The following is a 13,322-nucleotide window of genomic DNA, read 5'->3' as shown; positions in this document are numbered from 1 at the left end:
TCTTTGGTTTGGTTCCAGTTAACTGGTGCAGACAGTTAGTGGAATGTAGGCTAGACACTTAATTGTCAATAGCCAAAAGGACCACGCGGGTCAATTTGTGTGGGTGAGTGCCGGATTTAAACAAAGAATTTGACAGGCGGTAGCCCTAAGAGTCCTCTGATGACTCTCGCTGCTCGGTCGTCTATCTATTACTCAGTTTTCCGTGATGGCTCTCACAGGCTCTGCTTTTACATGAACTGAAAGAAACAAACACAGTAGAAAAGCAAAAACAGAACAGAACAGGATGGATGCAGTTAAATGAAATAGACCGGTAAACAAATAGAGAGGATAAAACAATCAAATAAGACAGAAGGGCTAGAGGGGAGAAGTGAACTTAAACTTCCTATCACAGCTGGGTTTATGACGGGCCAGGCGAGTGCACTGTTGCGTCATAAAACCTAGAGGGATGGTATGGCTCAAGTGTATGAGGGTTGGCCCGCACCTGAGTAATCGAAGAATATGTAATATTCTGTGGCTTTCAATTAGGTGAAGTGACTTTATGTCACTAATTTAGGCCTGGGTGAATTGTGGGTGCTCAGACAAGAACTCAATGGCAGACAACCTTTCCTCGACATTCAAACACTCGACTGCGGTGTCCGTGGCCACCTGTCCCCTTTGTAACACGGTGCAACCTCTCAAACAGGGAACATCAGCACAATTGCGCACTTCGGTAAGGTACTTGCGCCAACGGCCAGCGTGACCGGTCAGAATTGAGTTTTCCCTGAACTCAGAGTCTGTCCCCTTTACGGGCAGTTACTCCAAACGGGCGGTTCTGTCGTGCAGAAGCCTGAGCAGGGAAATTAAACAAAATTGCCGTTTGTAGTCAATCTGGGCTCGTTGCCTCCCTGTAAAATTATGGGAACCAGAAAACTGGGTGGAATGTTACCTGAATGTGTTACTAACCAATATGTTTAAGAATTATAAACAAATGTACATGTTACTGTTAAAATTTGAAGTGAACAACATTTGTGTGCCACAACTATGCTTGAGAATGTTGAATAATGAGTCAGGATAATTGCATGAAGGGGGTGTTGTATTATATCAAGAAAATGCAATTACCCTGCCTCCTTGTTAAGGTTTTGGATGTCTGTTGCTACACATTCGGCCAATGTATTAAATATTAGGCATTGCTTATAATATTATTGTTATTTATATTTGTTTGTTTCTAAGAAATGTATTGTACTGTATGGCCAGAGATGTACAGTTATTGCTATGTGTGTGTGCCTGTTTATGAGGAGCAGAACTGGACTGCAGCACACAGAAGTGTGTGTGCTTCTATGTGTGTGTTTGCTCAAGGACACAGAGAACTGTGGTTCTACTCCTAAAACCTTATAAGGACATCAGCCATCTTGGCTGAGTTTATTGGAGTCCAAGGACACAAAAGCCAGACAGCTTGCACCTGCGAGGCCTTGAGAAGTGTCTGGAAACTTTGGGAAAGTTACAACGTACGTCAATCAAGAAGATAACGTAACGTCTGTGATAAACAACACGAGTATAAAAGACGGATGAGCTGATTGCCTCTTCAGATACTGATACATCAGTACCCCCGACGCCTAGAAGCCCAGAGCTGAGGACAAGAAACCTCAAGCTGAAGATGGGAAGCCCAGCGCTGACTACACCTTTGACTCAAGAGTGATTACTGTATTTTATACTTTAATGATGAAGTTTTATTTACCTTTACATTTTTGTTTATTATAAAAAGAAAAGTAACCAATTAAAAGAAATTAATTGATTACAAAAGCTGCCTACCTTATCTTGATTTATAGTGTTTTAAGACTTTGAACAAGAACATACCACAAAGGAGTCTTCTGACTAAATTGTAAGTAATTTAAAATGCTTATAATTTAGGCCAGACTCGACTTACTTTACCTAACCTGAGAATAATAAATAATAAGGTTAAAAGGTGTTAAGATCAAAATACACACCGCAAAACAATACAACGAACCACAAACAAAGGCAGAAACAACAGAGTATAAATAGACAGACACTAATGAACAAACACAAAACAGCTGAGTGCAATGAAACGAGGATAATGAGTCCAGTAGGTGAATTATGGGAAATGAAGTTCTGTCAGGTGACAAAAGTCCATGTTGGAGTGCACTCTAGTGGTCAACTCGGGCACTCCAATTCGTGATCATGACAGGTTACTACATGCTATCTGGGTCAGTGACTAGAATGGTGATTATATTGGGTGTGTAATGAAAACAGCCACAGATTACACACACTTCCTACAGACCCCAAAGCGGAGGAGTTCTGGCTCTGATCCAAAATGAGTTTCTTTGATGAAATAAACAGGAATCACACACAGACCAGCAGCAGAAACAGCAGGATGGAGACGCACAGCTGGATTCTCTTCATGTGGGGTGAGAGATTCATTTATAAGATATAGATCATACGTAAAGTTAATAATGCATCAGTTTCACTGTAGAGTTTGTGTCAGTCTGGAGTCATTATAACATTATGTAAAGCAGTATGTGTTCATTTAGATGTGTTTGTGTGGTGACTTATAAATCACACCAAATGATGTTTTTTGAAAATGTCAAAACAGAAAGTCTTCTGTAAGGATTGGTTTAGGGGATAGAATGTAAAGTCATTGTTATGAACCAGTTCTTTTCAGTGAACTCAGATTGGACCTTCTGAAACAGTCATTCCATCTAGAAATGAGTCAATATCCAGAAGTACTATATGATCCTCTGATGCCTTGCCATCTCATTCAGTGCTCCAGTTAGTCTAACAGTACACTGAACTGAGAACAGTCTTTCGGACAGTTCTGTCTGCTGAGACTTTCATAAAATAGTTGACATTCTGCAGTCAGAGCCCGTTCTGTGAACCGGCCGAGTGTTTCCACCCTCCTGACAAAAGAACAGTAATGTAATGCTGCTGTGTATTATATATAACCAGTGTAAAAACAAACACTGCACCTCTGTAATGCTGTTCACTGTGCTGGGAGAGATTCTAGCGTTCTGCCAGCTCTCATATAAACTGCGACACTCTCTTCTGTGCTGATGAGAGATACTGAAACTGAAACTGTTTGTTCACACACTCTATCGTACGCTGGGTCTCTCGCACAGGCTCGTGCGCAGTTTAATAGACCTTAAACGCGCAGCCATCTTTAGAGTTTTGTGTTACAAATGTTTACATTTTTACAGTCACTTTGGAAAAACAAGTGATGTATACACTTTTCTAATGTCATATTTGATCATATTTACATTGTTTTATTTCTGTACTGTGGGTTATTTTCTCATCCAATTTTTCCTCAGAGAACGCTCCTGATTTAGACATGTATTTACTGACATAGTACATTAGAATGCATCAGAATATCTCTGCTCTCCGAGTCAGAAATAAGATTTTATTGCTAGGGTTGAACCAGCCTGGGCACTTTCAGCAGGCCTTCATCACTATCAACACCTTTGTGCCTTCCAAATGGCCCTTGTAGCAAGAGAAAGAAAATGTCTTGTTCATTTTAAAATATCTTTTAGATTTTTCAATATCTCTCTCTCTCTCTCTCACACACACACACACACACACACACACACACACACACAGACACACACACTTCCACAGTCTTCTATTGTTTTTCTATCCGTGTAGAAGCCAGCAATTTCCTGTGGATTGGTGAGGCTATATAAACACCTAGAACTAGAAGAATAGTGTGTTAGAAGTGCAATAAAACTATTTGCACTACAAACCAGTGTGTCCATTAGACAGACAGACTGACTGAATTTCCAGAACCGGAGTAGATTGGTAGGCTGGTTTGTCCTGGTGAAGCTGGTCATCTGGTCGTAAACTGCAGCTGAACACACTCAAAGCAGTGCAGATGATTGTGGACGTGAGGAGAATCCAGCACTGGAGTGTGTGATGGTGCTTCTTCAGGTCCTGAGAGACGGAAGAGAAGCGGCACAATCACAGACTCCAGAGCTGGTGCTTCTGAGGAGGTTCAACATCCGGAGTGCCGAGAGGATTCGTGTACCTCTGCTGTCCACCCTTCAAGAACTGTTTACATCCAGGGCTCAGAAAATCTCTCTCATGTCCTGGACACTTCCTTCTGACCTGCTGCAATAGCAAACCTACCAAATTTATACTTATACTCAGTAGATGAGAAACTTTGGCTTTCATAGTGCATCTTTAATAAAGACTGACGTCTCACAAACATCTCGTGATGTCTCAACAGTCTCTCTCACTTCTCCAGCGTCTCTTTCAGAGGCCTTCAATATCGACATTGAACATCCACTGAGATTTAACGGCACGGCAGAAGATTTCTTTGGTTACAGCGTTTATCAGTCTGAGTTTGAAAACAGGAAACAGTGAGTGAAACACACACACACACTGGTTGCTAGGGTGTTCTGTGTGGTTGCTAGGTGTTTTCTGACTGTCTGATTGATTGTGAGCGTGTTTTTGGCAGGATCATCGTTGGAGCCCCATTAAAAAGAAACTCAACAGGTGAAATTTACAGCTGCACAGTAGATCTGCATTCCTGCAGTCCGCTGCACTGGCCAGGTATCAGCGTCACACACACACTATCTGTCATGGACTTTCTGTTGACTTCCATTGTCTCACACAAACCTTTGTGCATCTGTTTAATCTGCTCTAACTGTGTCGTGGTTTGAGTTTGTCCTGTCATACTGAGGTCTGATCTCTCTGGTGATGATTGACAGGCTCAGAGAGCGTCCGGTTCTTCGGCATGTCTGCTGCTGTGTCGTCTGCTCCTGTCGGACGCTTGACTGTAAGTTCAGCAGATTCCTTCATTATTCACTTCGGCGTTTGACTTCTGCTCACGGTCTCTTCTGTACTCGTGTCCACTGAAACACTGCAGGAATGTTCTCTTCCTCCTCATTTTAGCACTGGAGTCTTCATTTCAGCTTCTTTGTGATTTGATCCTCCTGATGCTACTGATGTTGTGTCTATTTCTCAGAGCTGCAGTCCGTATCTTCCTCATGAGTGTGATGGAAATTCATATCCGAACGGCATCTGCTTCCAGTTCAACAGCGGTTTACAGGCCGTCTCAAACTTTACTGTTGCTTACCAAGGTCTGACGAGACACAGAAACCAGCTGATACTGACACTTTTAGTATTTAAAGGATTAGTTCACTTTCAAATGAAAATTTCCTGATAATTTACTCTCCTCCATGTCATCCAAGATGTTCATGTCTTTCTTTCTTCAGTGGAAAAGAAATGAAGGAAAACATTCCAGGATTTTTCTCCATATAGTGGACTTCACTGGGGTTCAACGGGTTGAAGGTCCAAATGTCAGTTTCAGTGCAGCTTCAAAGAGCTCTACATGATCCCAGACGAGGAATAAGAGTCTTATCTAGAGAAACCATTGGACATTTTCTGAAAAAATTTAAAATTATATACTTTTTAACCACAAATGCTCGTCTTGCACTGCTCTGTGATGCTCCACGCATGACGTAATTATGTTGGAAAGGTCACGCATGACGTAGGTGGAAGTACCGATCCAGTGTTTACGAAGAGAACGTCAAAGACTAAGTCAAACAACCTTTACAAAAAAAGATAAAACAACGATGTCGGACGATTTTGAAGTTTGGAGGACAAAATTAGATGTTTTTCTCCCTACCACGGTACTTCCACCTACGTCACGCGTGACCTTTCCAACGTGATTACGTCATGCGTGGAGCATCACAGAGCAGTGCAAGACGAGCATTTGTGGTTAAAAAGTATATAATTTTAAATTTTTTCAGAAAATGTCCAATGGTTTCTCTAGATAAGACTCTTATTCCTCGTCTGGGATCATGTAGAGCTCTTTGAAGCTGCACTGAAACTGACATTTGGACCTTCAACCCGTTGAACCCCAGTGAAGTCCACTATATGGAGAAAAATCCTGGAATGTTTTCCTTCATTTCTTTTCCACTGAAGAAAGAAAGACATGAACATCTTGGATGACATGGAGGAGAGTAAATTATCAGGAAATTTTCATTCTGAAGTGAACTAATCCTTTAATGCAGTTTAACTCTTAACTACTGTAAACCATGTGCTGGTTTCTTAGTAACATTTCAGTTGGTGTGATGTTTACTGACAACTCAATTAATGACTAAAGACACAATTAAAGATATTATGTTAAATACTTGGGGAATATGTGGATTTATTGGCCATCTTGTCAATACTTTATGGTTTGATTGCTAAAAGAAGTTGTCGTAACAGATGTGTTTCCATATCTTGTGATATTTCTCCAGAATGCACGAAGAGAGAAGTCAATCTGGTGTTTCTCTTTGATGGATCCGCCAGTATGAAAGACAAAGAATTTGAAATGAACAAAAAATTCATTATAGATGTTATGAAAAAACTTTCAAACTCCTCCATAAAGGTAGATAATCCACCACTATTAATGTGGAAATATCGACATGTAATAGTTTGCTAATGATGTTAACGGCACGTGTGCTTGTTGTTTGTCTCTCTGTGTGTCAGTTTGCTGCTGTCCAGTTTTCATCTGCATTCAGAACTGTGTTTGACTTCAATGACTATCAGAACGGCTCCGCTGAAGAGAAACTCATGAAAGAGAAACACATGAAAGCTCTCACAAACACACGCAGAGCAATCAAATATGCCTTGTGAGTGAAACCTTCATTTGTTTATGAATGATCACTGAATTTACACTTTAAGAGGAAAAGTCTTGAAATGCACACAATGATGGCTCTTTCTGTAGTTTTTCTCTTTTGTTCTGGTCTGATAAACACATTAAAGTTGGACTTTGTCATTCTTTAAATTAGAAGTTAAAACACACTGGTGTAGAAACTACAGAGGCATGATGACACTGATCAAATATTCATATGTCATTATTTCTGATTTATTAAATCACCAGAACCAATCTCCTGAATAATCCGTCGTCTGGAGCCGATCTCAGCGCTCAGAAAGCCCTGGTGATCATCACAGATGGAGACCCCACTGATCCAGATGCTGAAAATATCATCCTTAAAACATGTGATGAGCAAAATATCCTCCGCTACATCATTGGGGTGAGTTTCCTTACAGCTCAAGCTGGTCATTTTCATTCATGTTCAGATAGTTTGCGGTGTGTCAGTTTCATGTTCAGAGTCACTGTGAGTCAGTCAGTTTGATTCCTGAAGAGTGAAACACTGTGAACGCTTTCAAAGCATTGGTTTGTTTGAGCTGTCTGACATGTCAACTTCTGACTCATGTGAGTTTGGGGCGAGACTGACCCTGTTTGACTGACCACTTCAGCTTTAAGTCACAAGTACTACAAGTACTAAATTATCCACAGATTAGCAGTCCATTTTTAGTTTGTTTCTATTTTTCAAGAACAAAATCCAAGTTCAATAAAAGTTGTTTTACACATTGAGTTGTTTCAGTTCACATGTTATTAAAAGTGTTTTTGCACTGTCAGATTTAATGATGTTTTTGTTCATCAGGTGGGAAAGGTTAACTTAACCAGACTCACTCATCTGGCTTCAGAACCAAAAACAAAAAACACCTTCTACATTCAAGACTACAATGGACTTGAAGGACTTCTTGACAACCTGCAAAAAAAGATTGAATGTAAAATGCAAGCATAAATAAAATGGACATACTGTGTAACGTGTTAAATAAAAGCAGCTAATGAGGAATCCACAGATGATTTTAAGAGTTTTCCTTCTGTGGTTTCAGGGTCAAAGGACAGCAAATACGGACAGAAAGAGTTATCACAAAGTGGATTCAGTGTCCTCTACCACAAGGTCAGAAATATGCCATAAATCACATATGTGATATGTCAGTAGGCTGAGACTGAAGCTGAGATTGCTGCGTTTGTTTCAGGACTCTGTGATTGTGGGTTCGGGTGGATCTTATGACTGGCGTGGATCTCTGTATGAAGTGACGGGATCAGGATCTGGATTCAAAGAGACTGAGATTAAGGATCCAGCTGTCAGTAAAGACTCGTACATGGGTATGTTGAAGCTTTTGCTCCTTCCTGGTCTGATGTGAAGAGTCTGTGCATGTTTTAATGATGCTGATGATGTTCAGGTTACTCTGCTGTGCTGGGAATGAGAGGCGGCGTCTCTCTTCTGTTCTCTGGGGCGCCGCGGGCCGAACACACGGGTCTGGTGACCCTCTTCACCAAGAATGAAGGCGCATGGACAGTGACGGGGAACATCACCGGAGAACAAGTTAGTGAAGAAGAACCCTCTGACATGATATTAACTCTCCACTGGTGAGAGCAGAGCTTCCCAAACCCTACAGTCCACCAAGAAGCAACCACTTAGAAACACTCCTGCAAAACCACTGCAAACATCTAGAAAATCTCAGCAGCCACCCACCAACCACTTTCACCTTACGAAAAGAAAATATATGGTAACACTTTACAATACTGGTGCACTAATATGCATTTATTCATGTTTAACTAATACACAGATAATCATGTGTTAATGTACAGTATGACTCATGAAGAACTAAACCATTAATTAATGACTTATGGTAATGATAATATGGTAATATGGTAATAATAAAATGGTATGATAATGAGTCTATATGATCAATAGATTAAGTAATATATAAATTGTTATTAATTGTATGTGTCATAATGTATTAATTCCTTTGTAAGGGGAATTTTACAGTTAAAGACCCAAAAGACCAGATATGTTGAATAAAGACCCGGAGTCAAAGTTTAAAAAATGAATAAATTGAAGAAACATTTAATGAAGAATAGTTTGCAGTTTTATCAGCAGAAGCCAGCTTCAAGTCTCTCAAGGAGTTCGTAGGCCGCTTTGCATACATTCACATTTCCACAACAATTATACTCTAACAGAGTCAACTAACTACATCATTATTTCAGGTTGAATGATTCTGATTGGCTAAGAAAAATAGACAGATTTGGTAATCTTCCACACATGGACAGATAGTCAGAAGCATATCTCCATTCGTCACGATGCTGACGAGGGGACTCTGGATTTAGGTACCGGATGTCTTTTTGGGGTCATGACATAGCGTCTGCTGGTCTCAAGCAGAGTGCCAGTTGTCCAGTACAAAGGGACCTGCACAAAACATTTAGCACACATACACAGATACACATGATTCACATGATTCACAGCTTCTTCAAGGCTGAAGTTGATCTGAGCTCTGCTCTGAGCAGGAAACTTTCCCAAACATACTGATAACATGTTCTTATCTCTCAGTGAGAGGTACAGACAATATTAAAGATTATTTTCTAGTGTTTGAAAAGGAAAAGAAATGCTTTAACATACGTTGAAGAAGTCATTCAAATTATTTAACAGAAAGATAAATGTTGATTAATAACTTAAAAGATATATATTGAAGCGGCAGTGGATTTCAGAATCCACTCCTTCACCTTTATAACATATTTTATTAATTAATAGTGTAAATGAATGTGTTAATTACCACAATGGTTTGAAATCATGTATTTCAATATATATATATATATATATATATATATATACAGAATATTATCTTGTGCAAATATATAACAATATATTTTAATTATAAGATATAATTGTCATATTCCCTTTCTGTGTTCCCTGTATCTCCTCTGTGTGTGCTCCTCATGTTCCTCTGCTGCTCCCCTTGTTTGTTGCCATGGACACTCATTGGACCACGCCCCCTTGTTATCTTGTTTGTGCCTGTGTATAAATAGTCCCTGTGTTTCAATCATGCCCTGCTGAGTATTGTTTAGCCATTGTTTTCCCTAGTCTTTGTGTTCCTTGTTCCGTGCCTTGCCTAGCCTGTGTTTTGACCCTTGACTGTTTCCTTGTTTTATGATCTTTGCTGCCCGTCCTGACCATTGCCTGTGTTTTTGGATTACCCTTTGCCTTGCCTTCTTGTATCTGTTTGCCAGTGTTCGACCTTCTGCCTGTTTGACTGCGCTCTTCAGTTAATAAAGCTCGCATTTGGATCTTCCACTCCGTTGTCACGTCCCATATGTTACAGAATACTCAGCCATACCAAGATCCAGCGGCTTCTACGAGCATTTCCAGTTCAACTATGGATCTAGCAGGAGACCCGGTGAGCATTCTTTGTCACAATCACCAAAATGGCCGCCCCATGGAAGAATATGCGGAGGACTTTGTAACTTACTGCCACCTTGCGCCATTAGATGAGGTAATGCTTATTGAATGTTTTTGGAGTGGACTGGATTTTGACATTGCTCAACTGATGCCAGATGGAGGTCCTGGCTGGACCCTGGCACAGTACTTGGACTATGCCCTGCTGCTGTGTGGTTCTCCCTTCACTGTGGGTGAGGTGGAGGAGGACCTGCTGCCTAGAAACTTTTTGGGGAGGGGCAACACTCACCAAGCTCCAGTGGCCATGGAGCTTGGCCCATCGCAGTCACCAGCAAAGCCAGTTTGGAGGAGCACTAGCCCTGTGTTATATGTACCTTCCCATCCTGTAGTTCTTGCATCAGAGCCTCGTCACAACATGGCTACCATGTCAGAGTCTCCAATCAAGATGGCCGCCATCCCTGAGCCAAGTCAAGTCACAGTTGATCCTCCTGAGCCAAGCCAAGTCACAGTTGATCTTCGTGAGCCAGGTCAGGTCACAGCAGACCTTCCAGAGCCTCGTCACATCTCTGCTGTTCTTCCAGAGCCACGTCACATCTCCGCTGGTCACCCTGAGTCACGTCACGTCTCCGCTGATCGTCTAGAATCACGTCACGTCTCTGGACCCGTCCGAGAGCGGAGAGGATTATTGTCCAGTGTGGATGATCCACCACTGACTTCAGCATGAGCAGCTGGCATTCCGAAGCCTCCGCCGGCCGCTACACACTCAAGTCTGCCGGCTTTGCACTCAGGCTTGCTGGCCGCTTCGCACTCAGGCCCGCCGGCCGCCTCGCTTTTAAGTCCGCAGGTTGCTGCGCACTCAAATCCGCCAGTGTCCACGGACAAGATGGCCGCTCCGCCAGTGTCTACGGACAAGATGGCCGCTCCGCCAGTGTCTACGGACAAGACGGCCGCTCCGCCAGTGTCTACGGACAGGATGGCTGCTTCTCCTGAGCCTTCCGACGAGATGGCTACCATGCCTGAGGCCCCAGAGATTGCAGCGCTGGTCATTATGGCCACAGCCATCTGGTGTGTGTGGGCTGCGCACACATCGGTTCCAGTCCCTGAATCCGCTCCAGAGCCCACTCCAGTCCATGAATCCACCCCAGAGCCCACTCCAGACCTTGAATCCGCTCCAGCCAATGAATCTGCTCCAGAGTCCGTGCACTGGAGCACTGGCACTGGAGCCCATGCCAGACTTCTCTCCAGCCGCCGAGCCTGCGCCAGACTCCGCTCCAGTCGGCGAGCCCTCGCCAGACTCCGGTCCAGACTCTGCCCCTGTCGCCGAGCCCGCTCCACTCCACAAGCCCGCTCCACTCCATGAGTCTGCTCCTTTCCACTATCCGGCTTCAGAAACCGCTTCAGCCCTAAGAAGTGCGGACCCTCCATGGCTCTGAGGCACCCGACCCGCTGTGGTCCTAGACACCTAGAGTCCCTGCACCTGGCATGGATGCCACCTACCCAGCCTGCACCACCCTGGCCAACTACCCAGCCGGTGCCACCCTGGCCACTTGCTCCTCCCTGGCACCCTGTTACGCTTCTGTTGGCATGCCCTCTTCCACTCCATGGACCTGGCCCTTCACTCCGCCCCCTTGTTCACCTCTGCTCTGCCTCTTGGAAGTTGTTAGGAGCTTCTGGAAGCCACTCCTTAGGAGGGGGGCTATGTCATGTTCCCTTTCTGTGTTCCCTGTATCTCCTCTGTGTGTGCTCCTCATGTTCCCCTGCTGCTCCCCTTGTTTGTTGCCATGGACACTCATTGGACCACGCCCCCTTGTTATCTTGTTTGTGCCTGTGTATAAATAGTCCCTGTGTTTCAATCATGCCCGGCTGAGTATTGTTTAGCCATTGTTTTCCCTAGTCTTCGTGTTCCTTGTTCCATGCCTTGCCTAGCCTGTGTTTTGACCCTGGACTGTTTCCTTGTTTTATGATCTTTGCTGCCCGCCCTGACCCTTGCCTGTGTTTTTGGATTACCCTTTTGCCTTGCCTTCTTGTATATGTTTGCCAGTGTTTGACCTTCTGCCTGTTTGACTGCGCTCTTCAGTTAATAAAGCTCGCATTTGGATCTTCCACTCCGTTGTCACTTCCCATAGGAATTGCTGCTTTTTTATATATTGAAAAATATGTGACAGTATATTTACCAATATATCATTGTCACGTTATTTCCTGTCTTATGTCATGCTTTGTAGTTTTTTTTTTTCATGTTGATTAGGTTTCCCAGGTGTTTCCATTTACCTTGTCCCCTTGTTATCTTGTCTTCCATGTGTTTATATAGCGTTTGTGTTTCATTTGTAGCTGTAGGTGTTGTGTGGTTTCCTTCCATGTCATTGTTCTTAGTGTTTCTATGTCATTTATTAAACTTTTCCTGTGTTTAGATTCACTGTTTTGCCTGTTCATTGACACCACTGTGACAATCATAATGTAATTATATATTCAGTAATATACTTCACAATATATAGATTTATATGTGATCAGATATGGTACTGCATGTGTCATATATTGCAGATATATTTACTCAAGCAGTATAAACACACACATATATATAGAGACATTTAACAAAAGCACACCTTCATGTACTAAAGTTTCTTCCAAAGAGACTATCACTGTGCTGAAGAGAGCACAGCCATTACGTTTTTTAATAAAGTTATTATAGTTTTACTGATGTTCATCCAATCATCATCCTAACCTCAGGCTCTACTCTTCATGACCCCAAAAACTCACACATACCAGAAAACCTTTTAAATTCCAAAATAATAGAACATTAAACACTAACAGGTCTCCCCCTATATTATTGAGAAAAAACACAGGAAATGGCACTTAATTTTAACATTTACTTACGCAAAGCATGCTGGGAACTAGAAATCTGCTTTAATTCATTCTGAAAATGTGTGTATATATGTGTGTTTACAATATATTCACATTTATATGGGAACATGTATGTGCAATATATGTACACAGTAAAGGATAAAACTTTATGAACATTACATGTAATGCTATTTTTGTCTTCATTTCTAAAAAAAAAAAAAAAAATGTATAAGTATCAATATATAGTCATACTGTCACAGTTATGTTTTGTTTTAGTTTCATTATTATGGACTTTCAGTTTGTCACACTCATCATGTGTTCTTTTGTTCTGTTTTCCCGCTCCTCATCATTAGTTCATTTGTATCACCTGTGTCCTATTAATTACCCTTGTTATGTTTGCTACTTAAGTTCCTCCCATGCACTCAGTCTTTGTCTGTTATACTATATTGTGTTGTTCCTGCCTGTCTGCCCGTTTGGATT

General features: G+C 42.0%; 1 pseudogene; it reads left to right on the top strand.

Moving 5' to 3' along the window:
• The first annotated feature begins 2,157 nt into the window (after positions 1-2,157).
• The window catches only part of LOC125263215, a 26,257-nt pseudogene continuing 15,092 nt past the window's right edge, over positions 2,158-13,322 (top strand).

This window comes from Megalobrama amblycephala, linkage group LG2, assembly GCF_018812025.1.
Source record: "Megalobrama amblycephala isolate DHTTF-2021 linkage group LG2, ASM1881202v1, whole genome shotgun sequence".
NCBI lineage: Eukaryota > Metazoa > Chordata > Actinopteri > Cypriniformes > Xenocyprididae > Megalobrama > Megalobrama amblycephala.
This window is presented reverse-complemented; position numbering and strand designations above follow the sequence as displayed.